General features: G+C 37.5%; 1 long non-coding RNA gene across 5 annotated transcripts in view; it reads left to right on the top strand.

Moving 5' to 3' along the window:
* Positions 1 to 12,976, top strand: part of LOC132000943 (uncharacterized) — a 260,143-nt gene that overhangs the window by 177,361 nt on the left and 69,806 nt on the right. The window contains exon 4 of one of the 5 annotated variants that reach the window (XR_009399502.1): positions 3,015 to 3,124. The exons of the other annotated variants lie outside the window; for them this stretch is intronic. This is a non-coding gene — a long non-coding RNA (uncharacterized LOC132000943). Of the gene's footprint in view, positions 1 to 3,014; positions 3,125 to 12,976 lie in introns of those variants that run through there. 5 annotated transcript variants of the gene reach the window in all.

The raw sequence follows: 12,976 nt of genomic DNA, 5'->3' as shown, positions 1-12,976 counted from the left end.
AAAGAGGCAACCATGGAATGGGAGAAGATATTTGCAAATGACAGTACAGACAAAAGGTTGATATCCAGGATCTATAAAGAACTCCTGAAACTCAACACACACAAAACAGACAATCATATCAAAAAATGGGCAGAAGATATGGACAGACACTTCTCCAATGAAGACATACAAATGGCTATCAGACACATGAGAAAATGTTTATTATCACTAGCCATCAGGGAGATTCAAATTAAAGCCACATTGAGATACCACCTTACACCAGTTAGAATGGCCCAAATTAGCAAGACAGGAAACAACATGTGTTGGAGAGGGTGTGGAGAAAGGGCAGCCCTCTTACACTGTTGGTGGGAATGCAAGTTGGTGTAGCCACTTTGGAGAACAGTGTGGAGATTCCTCAAGAAATTAAAAATAGAGCTTCCTTATGACCCTGCCCATTGCACTACTGGGTATTTTGTTTTGTTTTTGCTTTTGTTTTTTTTCTTTTCAACACTTCAAATATATCATCCCACTTTCTCCTGGGTTGTAGTGTTTCTGCTGAGAAATTAGGATTATGGGGGTTTCCTTGTATATGAAGATTTTTTTCTCTTACTGTTTTTAAAATTCTTTGTTTTAAACTTTAAACAGTTTAATCATAATGTGTCTTCAAGATCTCTTTGAGTTGAATTTATTTGGGCACATATGAATTTTGTGAACTTGAATATCAGATCTCTCCTCAGATTTGTGAAGTTATCAACCATTATTTCTTTAAATAAACTTTCTACCCGTTTCCCCCTTTTTTCTGGGACTATAAAAATACATAGATTTTTTTTTCATGGTATTCTATAGTTTATAGACTTTCTTTACTCTTTTTTCTTTTTGTCTTTATTCTCTTCTGACAGGGTAATTTCTGATCTCTCTTGTCTCCCTCACAGATTTTTTCTTGTACTACATCAAGTTTGGTATTTATGTTTTCCATTGTACTTTTCATTTCATTCATTGTAATCTTCATCTCCAGAATTTCTGCTTGGTTCTTTGTGAGTTCTGCTTCTGTTTTAAACTTCTTGCTCTGTTTGTGTATTTTTTTCCTTGATTTTGTGAAATTGTCTTTCTGGGTTTTCTTAGCTCACTGAGTTCCCTTAACAAAACTATCTTGAATTCTTTTTCAGGCAAATCACAGATCTCCTTTTCTTAGGTCAGTCACTGGAAAGCTCTCATATTCCTTTGGTATGTCACATTTTCTTGATATTTCATGTTCCTTGAAGTCTTATATTGCTCTCTTTGTATGTGGAGAAGTGGTCACCTCCTCTAGTTTTTATTGACTTACGGCAGGAGAGATATATCTTCCTTCAACCCATCAACCTTCCATCATCCATGGGGATGCTGAGATTTTCTCAAAATTTATAATATGCAGCTCCATTATTTTTCTTTCTGGTGTGGAATTCTTAAAACTGTATGCTTTCTCTCAACCTACAGAACAGGGTCAGGTGCTGACAGCCTCCCATTTGCTTTTCCTGGAACAGTAGTAAGTGCTCAAGTTTGCATGTTTTTCTTCCAGTCCTATAGAATTGGGCCAGCTTTCTGTGCATGCTCACTAGCTATCTCAAAGGCTTGGTCTTGCCGTTCTCAGAAGCACACACTAGGAGCCAACCACAGCGTACAATGTGTGTAGGTAAGGCACACTGAGTGTTGGGGGCATCCGTTGGCCAGTTGGGGGTGTCTACAGGCAAGACGTCCTTACTGGCTCACAGGCAGACTTCTTAATGGAGTCTGAAATGCAATTAGTAGTACTACATCCCTTGGATGCCCTCGGAGGAGCCTGGCTATTGTTCTCCAGACACCTCCTGCCAGACCGCCACCCAACAACCACCCCCCGCCCCTGCCCAATTGCACAGCACATACCAGTATACTAGATGAAGTATATCTTTGGCAGAGTCCTGCATAGCTTGAAAAACCAGATGCTCATTCAAAAATTCTCACATGTCTTTGTGAGAGAAATCATGGGCCTAGAAGGCCTCTTTTGTCACTGAGCTGTGCTGCCTTGAGGGAGGGGTGACACAGGCAAAATGAAACTCCCTCTCTTACCTTCTTTGTTATGTCCAATAATGGATTTTTCTTCTAATAGCATGCTGGAATTTCTCTGTTGGACTAGGGGACCTCTATAAAGGCACTCTTGTCCATGGGTGATTGTCAAAATCAGTGTTCTTTGGTGATATGATAGTAGAAAACTCATATTTTGCCATTTTGATGACTCATTCTCCAATAATCACCTTTGATACTTTGGATAGAGCTACAAGTGTTACATACACTCACGGTGATGAATTCCTTGGGAATGAAGATATTGTACATTAAGGGACGATGTTATGGACTGAATTGTGTCCCGCCCAAGTTCATATTTGGATGCTTCAGCCCCCCAGTGTAACTATATTTGGAGATCGCACCTTTAGGAATGTAATTAAAGTTAAATGAAATCATTAGGGTGGGGTGCTAATCCAGTAAGGAGTGGTATCCTTATTGTGAAGAGAGAGATATCAGGGGCATGCATAGAGTAAAGTCCATTTGAGTACACAACTGAGTAAAGAAGGCCCAGGAGAAACCAACCCTGTACCTTGATCCTGGATTTCCAGTCTTAAGAACTGTGAGAAAATAAATATATGTTGTTTAAGTCACCTAGCCTATAATATTTTCCTATGGCAGCCCTCGCAAAATAATACAGATGGCATCTGGCCTCTTTTACCTTTCTGGAGGCTTCAAATCATATTAGATTTGTTCTCAAAAGTTTCAATAATTCATGCCTTTTATAATGGTAAATATTCATGTTTATTTAAAGAAACAGTTGTTGTGTCGATTAAATTAAATTGTTAGGATTCAAAAGCAGGATAGCTTTTCATACCATAGAAGAGCGCTTGAGAAGGACGGGTCTGAAAAATGAATAGGCAAGTGGGAAAATGTGTTGTAGAAAAAGTACCAGGTTTTTTTTTTCCCTGACACTAAATGTGAACCTGATATATTTGTTCTTTTCACATTAATATGAGCAGCAGCAGGGCCACAGCCACATCCTGAGGGCCTTTGAGAGGAATGAAAATGTGTGACAAGTCATTTAACAAGCAAGAGGATTACACATTCCCGAAAAGACATTAAAGAAATTGCAAATAGGCAAGTATATTGTATTTATCAAGCTCTCCCTCTGTGCCATGCCAGGTGCTGAGCCATTTACTCAGGGTCTTTATAGAGTTTGGATTAGTAAGTACAGTATTTTATTAATTGGGCAATTCTAGCTGTTGTAACAAATAAAAGTCAATATGTTAGTGGGTAGACTTAGGAGAAATTTATTTCTTGATCCTGTTACAGTCTAAGCCAGCATTCCTGTCTAGTGGGAATCTCTTCCATGTGGTGATTTGGCCCTTGGAACTTCTTTTGCTCGGTTATCCCTGAGGTCCTTTCCCCTGGAAGATGGAGAAATACATGAGCTGCTTCACCACTTCGGTTCATGGTTGATGTTTTGTACTTCTTAAATTCGTCGGTTCGTTGCATGGTACCATTCAAGTGTTCGCGTTCTCTTCAATTGTGCGTATTTGTCACTGGATTGTAGTTGTTCAGACTGGTACTACTGAGTCCTCTCTTGCAAAAAGTTAGGGCCGTGTTACCCGCTCTCATTAATGGAATTTAAATGGAAGCGATGTATGTCATATCTGGGCCATGCGGGTTAAAAGTGGGCTTCATTTTTCACCCTGTTCTTTCCCTTCCGGTGATGATAAGGCTCTGAGACATGGCAGGGCCCCAAAGCAAAGAAACCTGGCTCTCTGGATGACCATTTAGAATGTTTCCCATTTCATTCACTATAACTACTTTAATTTTATTGCAGGGAAAACAGAATACACTTTTCTTGTGTTAAGTCTCTGAAATGTTGGGATCTCTTTGTTACAGAGGCTAAGGTTACTCTAACAAATCCACATGACCTCATCGAGAAGCAAGAGAAGATGGGAGATATGATCTTGAGTCATACAATCACTTCTCAATGAAAAATGTTTCAATATTGGAAATAGAGGTACAGCCTGTGGCTGCCTTGTTTGCTGACGCTGCCCAAGCACCCCTCACAGTGCCTGACGTTGCTGAATGAATAAATGGCTCACAATTAAATTGATGCCTATTTGGGGGGAAGCTCTATGGAATTTGGTGTAGCTGTTAAAGACTAGCCACAGTACTTTTTATAAACATTTTGAGTTATTTATGTACATTATTTCATTTAGCTTCAGTGATAATCCAATGAGTCAGGTTTCATTTTACTGTACTCATTTACTTGGATGCTGTTCTTTCTTCTTGAACTGTGATCTCCTTGCCATTAGGATTAGTGTCTCACTTTTCCTTGTGTCCTTAGTGCTTGGCACAAAGAGGGGAGTCAGTGTTTGTTGACTGAAAACATGCATGGACAGGTGGATAGATAGATACCGGATAGTATCTACAAGTCCAAATACCCAAGTACATGTCATAGAGGACTTATTGTCAGAGCTGGGAGGCAAAACAGAGTAGGAAAAGGGTTTGGGGGAATACATAAGTAAGGTGAAGGATAGAGGCTAGGTGGTAGACAGTATGATAATCTTCAGCTGGGAGAAATTCCAGTTGAAAAATTGAAGCACAAATTAGGAATATATGGTTTTGGGCCAGAGTTCCAGCAAGTGTTGAGTAGGTATCCAAAGTTAGGGGATCTAGTTGTCCTTCAGATGTTTCAGGCAAGTAGTCCTTAATCGTTTGGGCTACACATTTGTCATCTATAAAGTTGCCAATTTAGGAAAAACGATGTATCTAAAATGCTTAGTTATCTAAGACAGAAGAGCAATCAGAATTTCCTGGGTAATGTCAGCACTTTTTTAAAAAAGCATCAGATGCATAAGATCTAAGTTAATCTTCCGCAGTCTGGTTCATCTCATCATCAGTCTTAGAAGGTGCCCTTTTTGTGTTGTATTTTAGTACTTTCTCCCTTCATCTCTTTCCCTAACTCTGCATCTTCCCTCTCCAAACTGCCACACAAATGATATATTTGATACATGCCCTTTTTATTCATCTGCCCCACAAGAGGTGTTGTGGCCTGCTGTGTAAGAACATGGGCATTAGAACCTGCAGTCCACCGTCACAGGACAGTGGGAGCTTGGGCCAGCTGGTTAGCCTCTCTGTGCCTCAGTTGCTTAATTTGTATATGATTATTTGATGAATAAATAGGTTAATATGTCTACAGTATAAAATTAGTGACTGGTGTAAAACAAGTGCTTGTAAACCTTTGAAAATATACACATTGTTGGAGTGCCTGGGTGGTTCAGTGGGTTAAAGCCTCTGCCTTTGGCTCGGGTCATGATCCCAGGGTCTTGGAATTGAGCCCCGCGTTGAGCTCTCTGCTCTTCGAGGAGCTTGCTTTCCCCTCTCTCTCTGCCTGCCTTTCTGCCTACTTGTGATTTCTGTCAAATAAATAAATAAAATCTTAAAAAAAAAGAAAATATACACATTGATGATGTGTTTAAGATAGAGATATTTATAGATCGGTAAATATCATTTTGTTTACTTTCATTGCTGTTAGGGTCTATGGGTTTTGACAAATGTGTACTATTGTGAATCCCCAACTATAGTCCTATATAGAAGACTTTCCACTGCCCTAAGCCCCTGTGCTTCACCTAATCAACCCTTCCATTCTACAAATCCCTGGTATCCACTGATTGATTGGTCTTCTATTATTCTGCCTTTTCCAAAGTGTCCTGAAAATGGAGTCATAAAGTATGAATTCTTTTAGATGGGCCCCTTTCATGTATTGATACACATGTAAGAGTCATCGGTGTATGGATGAATAGTTGATTCCTCTCTATCACTGGCTAATGTTTTGTTGTATGAATTGGCACAGTTTGTTTACCATTCGCCTACTGAAGGACATCTGGGTTGTTTCAGAGTTTTGGCAATTACGAATTAAGTCTCTAAAAACATTTCGATGGGGCTTTTTGTGCAGACCTTACGTCTACTTTTAAAATTAATGTTGGCTTGTGTTTTTACTTTCTCACCTTGTCATCTGATTTCGGTATCAAGTATATATTAGCTTCACAAATGAATAGGGTTGTTTGATCTCTATTTCTATTCTTTTTAAAAAGATTTTATTTATTTGAGAGTGAGAGATAGAGATAGCAGCAGAGGTAGTGAGAGAGAGCAGGAGTGGGGAGGAAAGGGAGAAAAAGGCTCCCCACTGAGCAGGGAACCCAATGCAGGGCTTGAACCAGGCCCTGGGATCTTGACCTGAGCTAAAAGCAGATGCTTAACTGACTGAGACACCCAGGCATCCTTCTTTTTCTGTTCTTAAAAATAAACTTGTTTAGATTAGAATATTTATTTCTTGAAAATTTAGTAGAATTCATCTGAAAGTCTGTCCAGGTTGTGGCTTTTTAGGTGAGCAAGGTTTTTTGGTAACCATTTCATTTTTAAAAACAATTATTGATTCATTAAAATTTTCTAATTACACATGTGTCAGTTTAGACATTATATATTTTTCTAGGAACATAACAGTTTTCTGTAGGTCTTCTTGTTTTATAAAAAGAACTCTATTATATCTGAATTTATTTCTCATTTTTCCTTCTGTGCATGTGTGGGTGTGGGTATGTGTGTGCATATGTGGTTTCTTCTGTGTTTGTCAGTTTATTCTTACTAGAGATTTATCTATATTACTAATCTTTTTTAAAAATTATGGTTTGCTGTTTATTTGTCTTTCCTTTTTTTCTTATTTCTACTCTTTATTATTTCTTTCTTGTTTCTTTGTGTTTGTTAATATTCTTTTTCTACCTTCTATTATAAAAAACAGGTAGTGTGACATCTACCCTTTTAACATATTTTTAATTGTATAGTACAGTAGTGTTCACTCTCTGCATATTGCTTTACAATATTTGCAGTTACAAAGGCAACTAACAGGCCATCTATCCTTTGAGCATATTTTTTTTTTTTTTTTTTTTTTTTTTTTTTAATTTTTTTTTATTTTTTTTGACAGAGAGAAAGATCACAAGTAGGCGGAGAGTCAGGCAGAGAGAGAGGAGGAAGCAGGCTCCCGCTGAGCAAAGAGCCCGATGCGGGGCTCGATCCCAGGACACTGAGATCATGACCTGAGCCGAAGGCAGCGGCTTAATCCACTGAGCCACCCAGGCGCCCCATCCTTTGAGCATATTTTTAATTGTATAGTACAGTACTAACTATATGCCTATTACTTTACAATATTTATAAGATATAGTATTTACAATATTACAGATTTCCAGAACTTTTTCATCTTGCATGACTGAGACTGTATTCACTGTGTAACAATTCTCCATTTTCCTTCCATCCTTCTCTTGGCAGTCACCATGATCTTAACAACTTCTATGAGTCTGACTGCTTTAGATGCCTCAGATAAGTGGAATCAGACAATGTTTGTCCTTCTGTGACTGGCTTTTTTCACTTGTGTACAAGATTCATCCATCCATGGTGTAACCTATGAGAGAATTTCTTTCTTTTTCAAGATTGAAGAATAATTCATTGTAGGTTTATATTACATTTAGCTTGCCCATTTATCCCTGATGGGCATTTTGTTGTTTCCACCTCTTGGCTATTGTGAATAATGTTGAATGAACAAGAGAGTGCAAATATTTCAAGATTCTGCTTTCAATTGTTCTGGACAAATACCCAGAAGCAGGATTGCTATATCATGTGGTAGTTCCATTTTTAGTTTTTTGAAAAAGCTCCTTACTGCTTTCCATAGGGAATGCAGCATTTTATATCCCCATCAACAGTGCACAAGGGTTCCAGTCTCTTCACATTACTTATTTTCTCTCTTTTAAATACAATGTTAAAATTCCTAACACTTGGGAGGTTATCTTTGGAGAAATATCTATTCAAGTCCTTTGCCCACTTTGAAATAAAATTATTAATTTTGCTATTGAACTGTACTCTTTTAGCTTATTAAATGCTTAGCTTATTTGTTTTCAGTCTTCCCTATTTTTAAAAAAGATTTATTTGTTTATTTTAGAGAGAGAGCATGGAAGAGGGAGAGAGGCAGAGGGAGAGAGAGAGAATCTCTAACCGACTCCATCCCCCCCAACCCTGAGCACAGAGCCCAGGACACTTGAGATCATGACCTGAGCTGAAATCAAGAGTTGGACGCTTTACTGACTGAGCCAATCAGATGCCCCAAGTTTTCCTTATTTTTTAATTTATGTACTCAGAAACTAAAATTTTCTTTTTAAATACTTCTGCAGTTGTGTCTCACAAATTTTGTCATGTAGTTCCTATATTGTTTCTCAGGTCTGAATTTTAACAGTTTTTTTCTGACTTAATTTTGACTCATGGGTTACTTAGTAGTATTTTCATTATGAGGATTAAGAAATTTTAAAGTTATTCTTTTGTAATTATTTATGATCTTATAGTGGTGTTATTTTAATTATTAGATATATAGGATTATAAATTTATCTTTTTGTAATGTATTTATAATACTATATTATTTATCACCTTAAATTTGATGCTCAACTATTCTGTTCTTCAGCATTTGCTTGGTATAAATTTCCATCTGCTTATTTTGAACTCTTTTGTTTCTCTTCAATTTATTTATTTATTTAGTTTGTATTTAAATTCCAGTTAGTTAATATACCATGTGATATCAGTTTCAGGTGTGCAATACAGTGATTCAGCACTTCCATACATCACCCAGTGCTCATCATGACAAGTGCCCTCCTTACTCCCCATCCCCTTTTTGACCCATCTCCCCACTACCGCCCCTCTGGTAACCCTCAGTTTGTTCTCTATAGTGAGGAGTCTGGTTTTGGTGTGCCTCTCTCTCTCTTTTGGCCTCCTCTTGTTTGTCTTTTTGACCTCGCTTAGCATTATACTCTCTAGCTCCATCCACACCATTGCAAATGGCACGATTTCAGTTTTTGTGGCTGAGTAATATTTAATCTATTTCTTATAGTCAACATGGATTTAAAAAATTATTCTGAAAATCTCTATCTTTGGATTAGTTAGAAGTTATTTTCATTATTACAAATAATAAGACTTATTTTTATGATACTATTTATATTTCCTAATAGGCATATATTCTTTTCCTGCCTTTCTTTGCTTTTATTTCTTCCTTCCCTCACCTCTCTCTTTGCTTCTTTCTTTTCTCCCTTCTACTCCTCCTTCCTCTTCTTTATCATAATTTGTTTACAAAAACCGTATCTTCTTATTCAGGTTCAGAAGTTGTTTAATGTTCATCATTATATATAAATGACAATTCAGTTGGATATAAAATTTATTTCAAGTCCTTATCCTTCAAAATAAAGATGTTATACTATTTTCTTCTTATATTCAATGTTGGTATTGAAAATTTTAATATCAATTTGATTCCTCTCCTGTTTTAGGCAAATTGTTACTCTCTGGAATTCATTTTTTTGTCCCCTTTGAGAATCATGTGCTTTGAATATTCTTTTTAATATATCTAGGCATTTAAAAATCTATTCTGTGTCAAACTCTATGATCCCTTTTAGTTTGAAATATTGTAGATCTTTTTATTTTGGCAAATCATTGGTCATTGTTCTTCAAGTATGTTTTTACCTCCTTTCATTTCTCTCATTTATTTCTCTTATTCCTCTCCTTTAATGGTATTACCACTAAATATTTATACCTCTACATTTCTCTGCCATATCTCTTGACTTTTTTCTTCTTATTTAAATTTTTTAAAAAAAATTTATTTGTTTTTATTAATTTATTATTTAAACTTTATTACCATATTATTGAGCCAATTTATTAACGTAATAAATATTATCTGAATGAGCAGTGGCCAAAATTTCTTAATACCTCTTGTGATAGTTCTTTGACTATCTTGTGATAGTTCTACTCTTGTGATAGTTCTTCTGGCCAACCCAATCACTTTTGATTCTGTTATTCAGCCTATCCATTGAGTTCTTTACTACAACAATCATGTTTTTGTACCCAATAAATCCCAAGTGATTGTTTTTCATACTTGTTGTTTATTTCTGGTTTGTTTTCCCATTATGCTTCTTTTCCGCTGTAAATATTTAATTATACTTTAAAAAAATCATTGCTTTATTTGTTTCATCTATCTGATGCTACTGTTATTATTGTGCCATTATCTTCCCCTATTAGCTAATTTTTAGTATTTGTGCTGCCAAAGTGAGCCCTTCCCCTGTGAGCTAATATTTCCTTGGAACTCTGTTACTTTGGTCATCAGTGTGTACCTAGAAGAAAGCTGACATATGAGCTTCTGCTTGTAACGTTCAAAATAATTTTCTTGGGGAGTTAGTGGTGGGGTGTTCCCCTGGAGGTGTAATCCAGTCTTAATCAGTGCCTGTTTGTGGCTCTCTCCCTCTGTGCCTGGGGGTACTTCCCTTAGTGCATCTTCCAAAGGACTACTATGTTCTGAAGGCTGTCACTCTGCGCTATGTTGCCTAGCCCATGAATAAGTCATGGAAGGGAGATGAAGAAATAAGGAGAGATATTGAATTTTAAAAAGTAGAGGGAACATTCACAGATAACATTGATCACAGTTTCAGTACAGTAGCATGTGGACCAGATCAGACCTGTCATTTGGCCATGGCTATTTCCCAGCTTGGTGTCCATCCAGCCTCTCATGGGAGTCTGTGAACATCCCCTCCCTCTCTCCCTCCTTCCTTCCTCCTCTTCTTCCCTTTCCTTCCCTTCCTTCCTTCAGTCTTTCAGGGACCCAGAGTAATTACTGGGTCTATTATCGTATTAACCATGAATCCTGGTAAGAGCACTATGTGCTTTAACTTTTTAAAATGCAATCATTTTATGAAATTAGCCAGAACATATATTCCCTGTGCTTGTTAGCTCAAAGAAATGTTTTATACACAGGAAAAGATTAAGTTGTAATATGTTTTATGCTATAAGAGAAGGAAAAAACTGAATGTGTGAATCTATTGCTGGCAAATGATGACTTTGAGTAAGATATGGAAAAAGATTAGAAGTGAGGTTTTAAAAAACATTGCTTTGAAAGCAGGTGTCATATCCCACCTCCTTCTCCTAGTGAGTATAATTACTTGGTTTCCAGTGAAGTCTGTGCTTCCTATGTGAAAGGAGAAATGTGGAAGATATTTCAAAGAGTTTAGCTGTTTATTTTATTTATTTATCTCTTGCTTGTCTTTCCTAATCATAGAGAAAACCCTTGTCTGATTAATAAACAATTTCTGGCTGTGTTTCAGAATCTGGCTGCAATGCATTTGCTATTTGATATCTGGGAGATGTACAACATGTTCACAGTGAATTCTCCAACTGAAAACAGTAGAGTTCAAATAAAGTCAATTAATTCACAGAGTGAATGGATTGAAGCCCAGAATCGCGTGTCTTGTGGAGGCCTTTTTGATTCACTTGCCAAAAGATATCTGTTTATAAATGCATTAAATGTAACTATTTGGGTACTATAGCAGTTACAACCTGATGTGATTTTTTTTTTCTTCCTGTGTTATGGCTGATCTCAAATAATTGAGTTACATTTTACATACATTTCAAACATTCTTTCTAACACCCCCTTCTCCTTGTAATTCACTCGCATTTTCCTGCTTTAACACAGAGATCTTTTCTCTCATTTCTTCTTGTTCTCTCCCTCATTTTCGCTTTCTTCTTTTCTTCCCTTCTTGTTTCTTTCCCCCATTATCTTCTTCCAGTTCTCTTACTCTCCATGCTTTCCTTCTTTATCTTACCAATTTCCTCTTTCCTTTCTTCTTTCTCCTGCTTCCCTTTCTCCCTTCCATCTACCAGCTTCCTCACCTGGGGTCTGTAAAGCCGTCCCCCCTGCTGGAGCAGGAATAAAGTCTCTCCGAGCACCTTAGGAGCCTCATTCTGCTGTGCTTCTGTTTCCGTAACCTAATTGCATGGTGTCCCTGGGGTGACTTTCAGCAATGAGTGTTCACTGTGGTGTGATTCTCACCTAACTTGCGTATGCGCTTGACCCTGACCTATAGCTGGGTTTTTTGTTGTTTTGGGGGTTTGATCCCCCCCCTCCCCTGCGCATTGGATTTCTCATTTTTTGGTGCCACTTAATACTATAGGTGAGCCCTGGCTTAACTCTTAGCCCGCATAACTATTGATGGAACATCTCTGTTATTTAAAAATTTTATTATTTTTTTCAGTGTTCCAAGATTCATTGTTTATGCACCACACCCAGTGCTCCATGCAATGCGTACCTTCCTTAACACCCACCACCAGGCTCACCCAACCCCCACCACCTCTCCAAAACCCTCAATTTGTTTCTCAGGGTCCACAGTCTCTCATGGTTTGTCTCCCCCTCTGATTTCCCCCAACTCACTTCAAACCTCTCTTTTTAAGTCTTATTTTTTTAATTCAGGTGCTGTGCCTGATACAAAAGAATAAAAAATCAGTATCATATTCTGAAAGGTTTGGTAAGTAGGATTCTGAATAAATCTTTACTTTGACTTCAAGTATAACAATCCACCTAGAGATTCCTGTGAGATTCCTAGAGATTCCTTCCCATGATACTGCATGATATTAGGTTCCTCCTTGTACACCAGGTCCAGGTTCCACCTGCCGGGGCTCCACTCTCTTTGGCCCTCGATGTTGAACCATGGGATACTCTAGTAGAAACTGCCAAACAGGATGTCTCTGGTCACTCTTGAATCAGCACCATCTATTTCCCGGTCTTACTAGATCTTCTTGTCATTTCTTTACTTTACCATTCTTTACTTCCAGCCCTGCATGCTTTCTTCCTTCAGTAGGAACACGGACAAGAATTTGAAGCAGGAGAATAATTAAACCCTCCTTTCTTAATATATTATTTTCTTTTGGTTTTTTGACCAACCTTAATCTTTTCCTTTATTCTTTATTCTTTTTCCTGTTAGAATTCTTTTTTCTTTTCTTTTTAGTATTGCTTGCAAACACCTCATCTTTTCTGGATCTTTAAACATTAGAGTTCATGAGCCCTTGGGACCCTCTTCTCATACACACCCTTTCCTGCTCTGACCTCATCTGTTCCTGCTGT

The sequence above is a fragment of the Mustela nigripes genome, chromosome 14 (genome assembly GCF_022355385.1).
Source record: "Mustela nigripes isolate SB6536 chromosome 14, MUSNIG.SB6536, whole genome shotgun sequence".
Lineage (NCBI taxonomy): Eukaryota > Metazoa > Chordata > Mammalia > Carnivora > Mustelidae > Mustela > Mustela nigripes.
The sequence above is the reverse complement of the archived record's forward strand: the minus strand, read 5'-3'. Positions and strand labels throughout refer to the sequence as shown.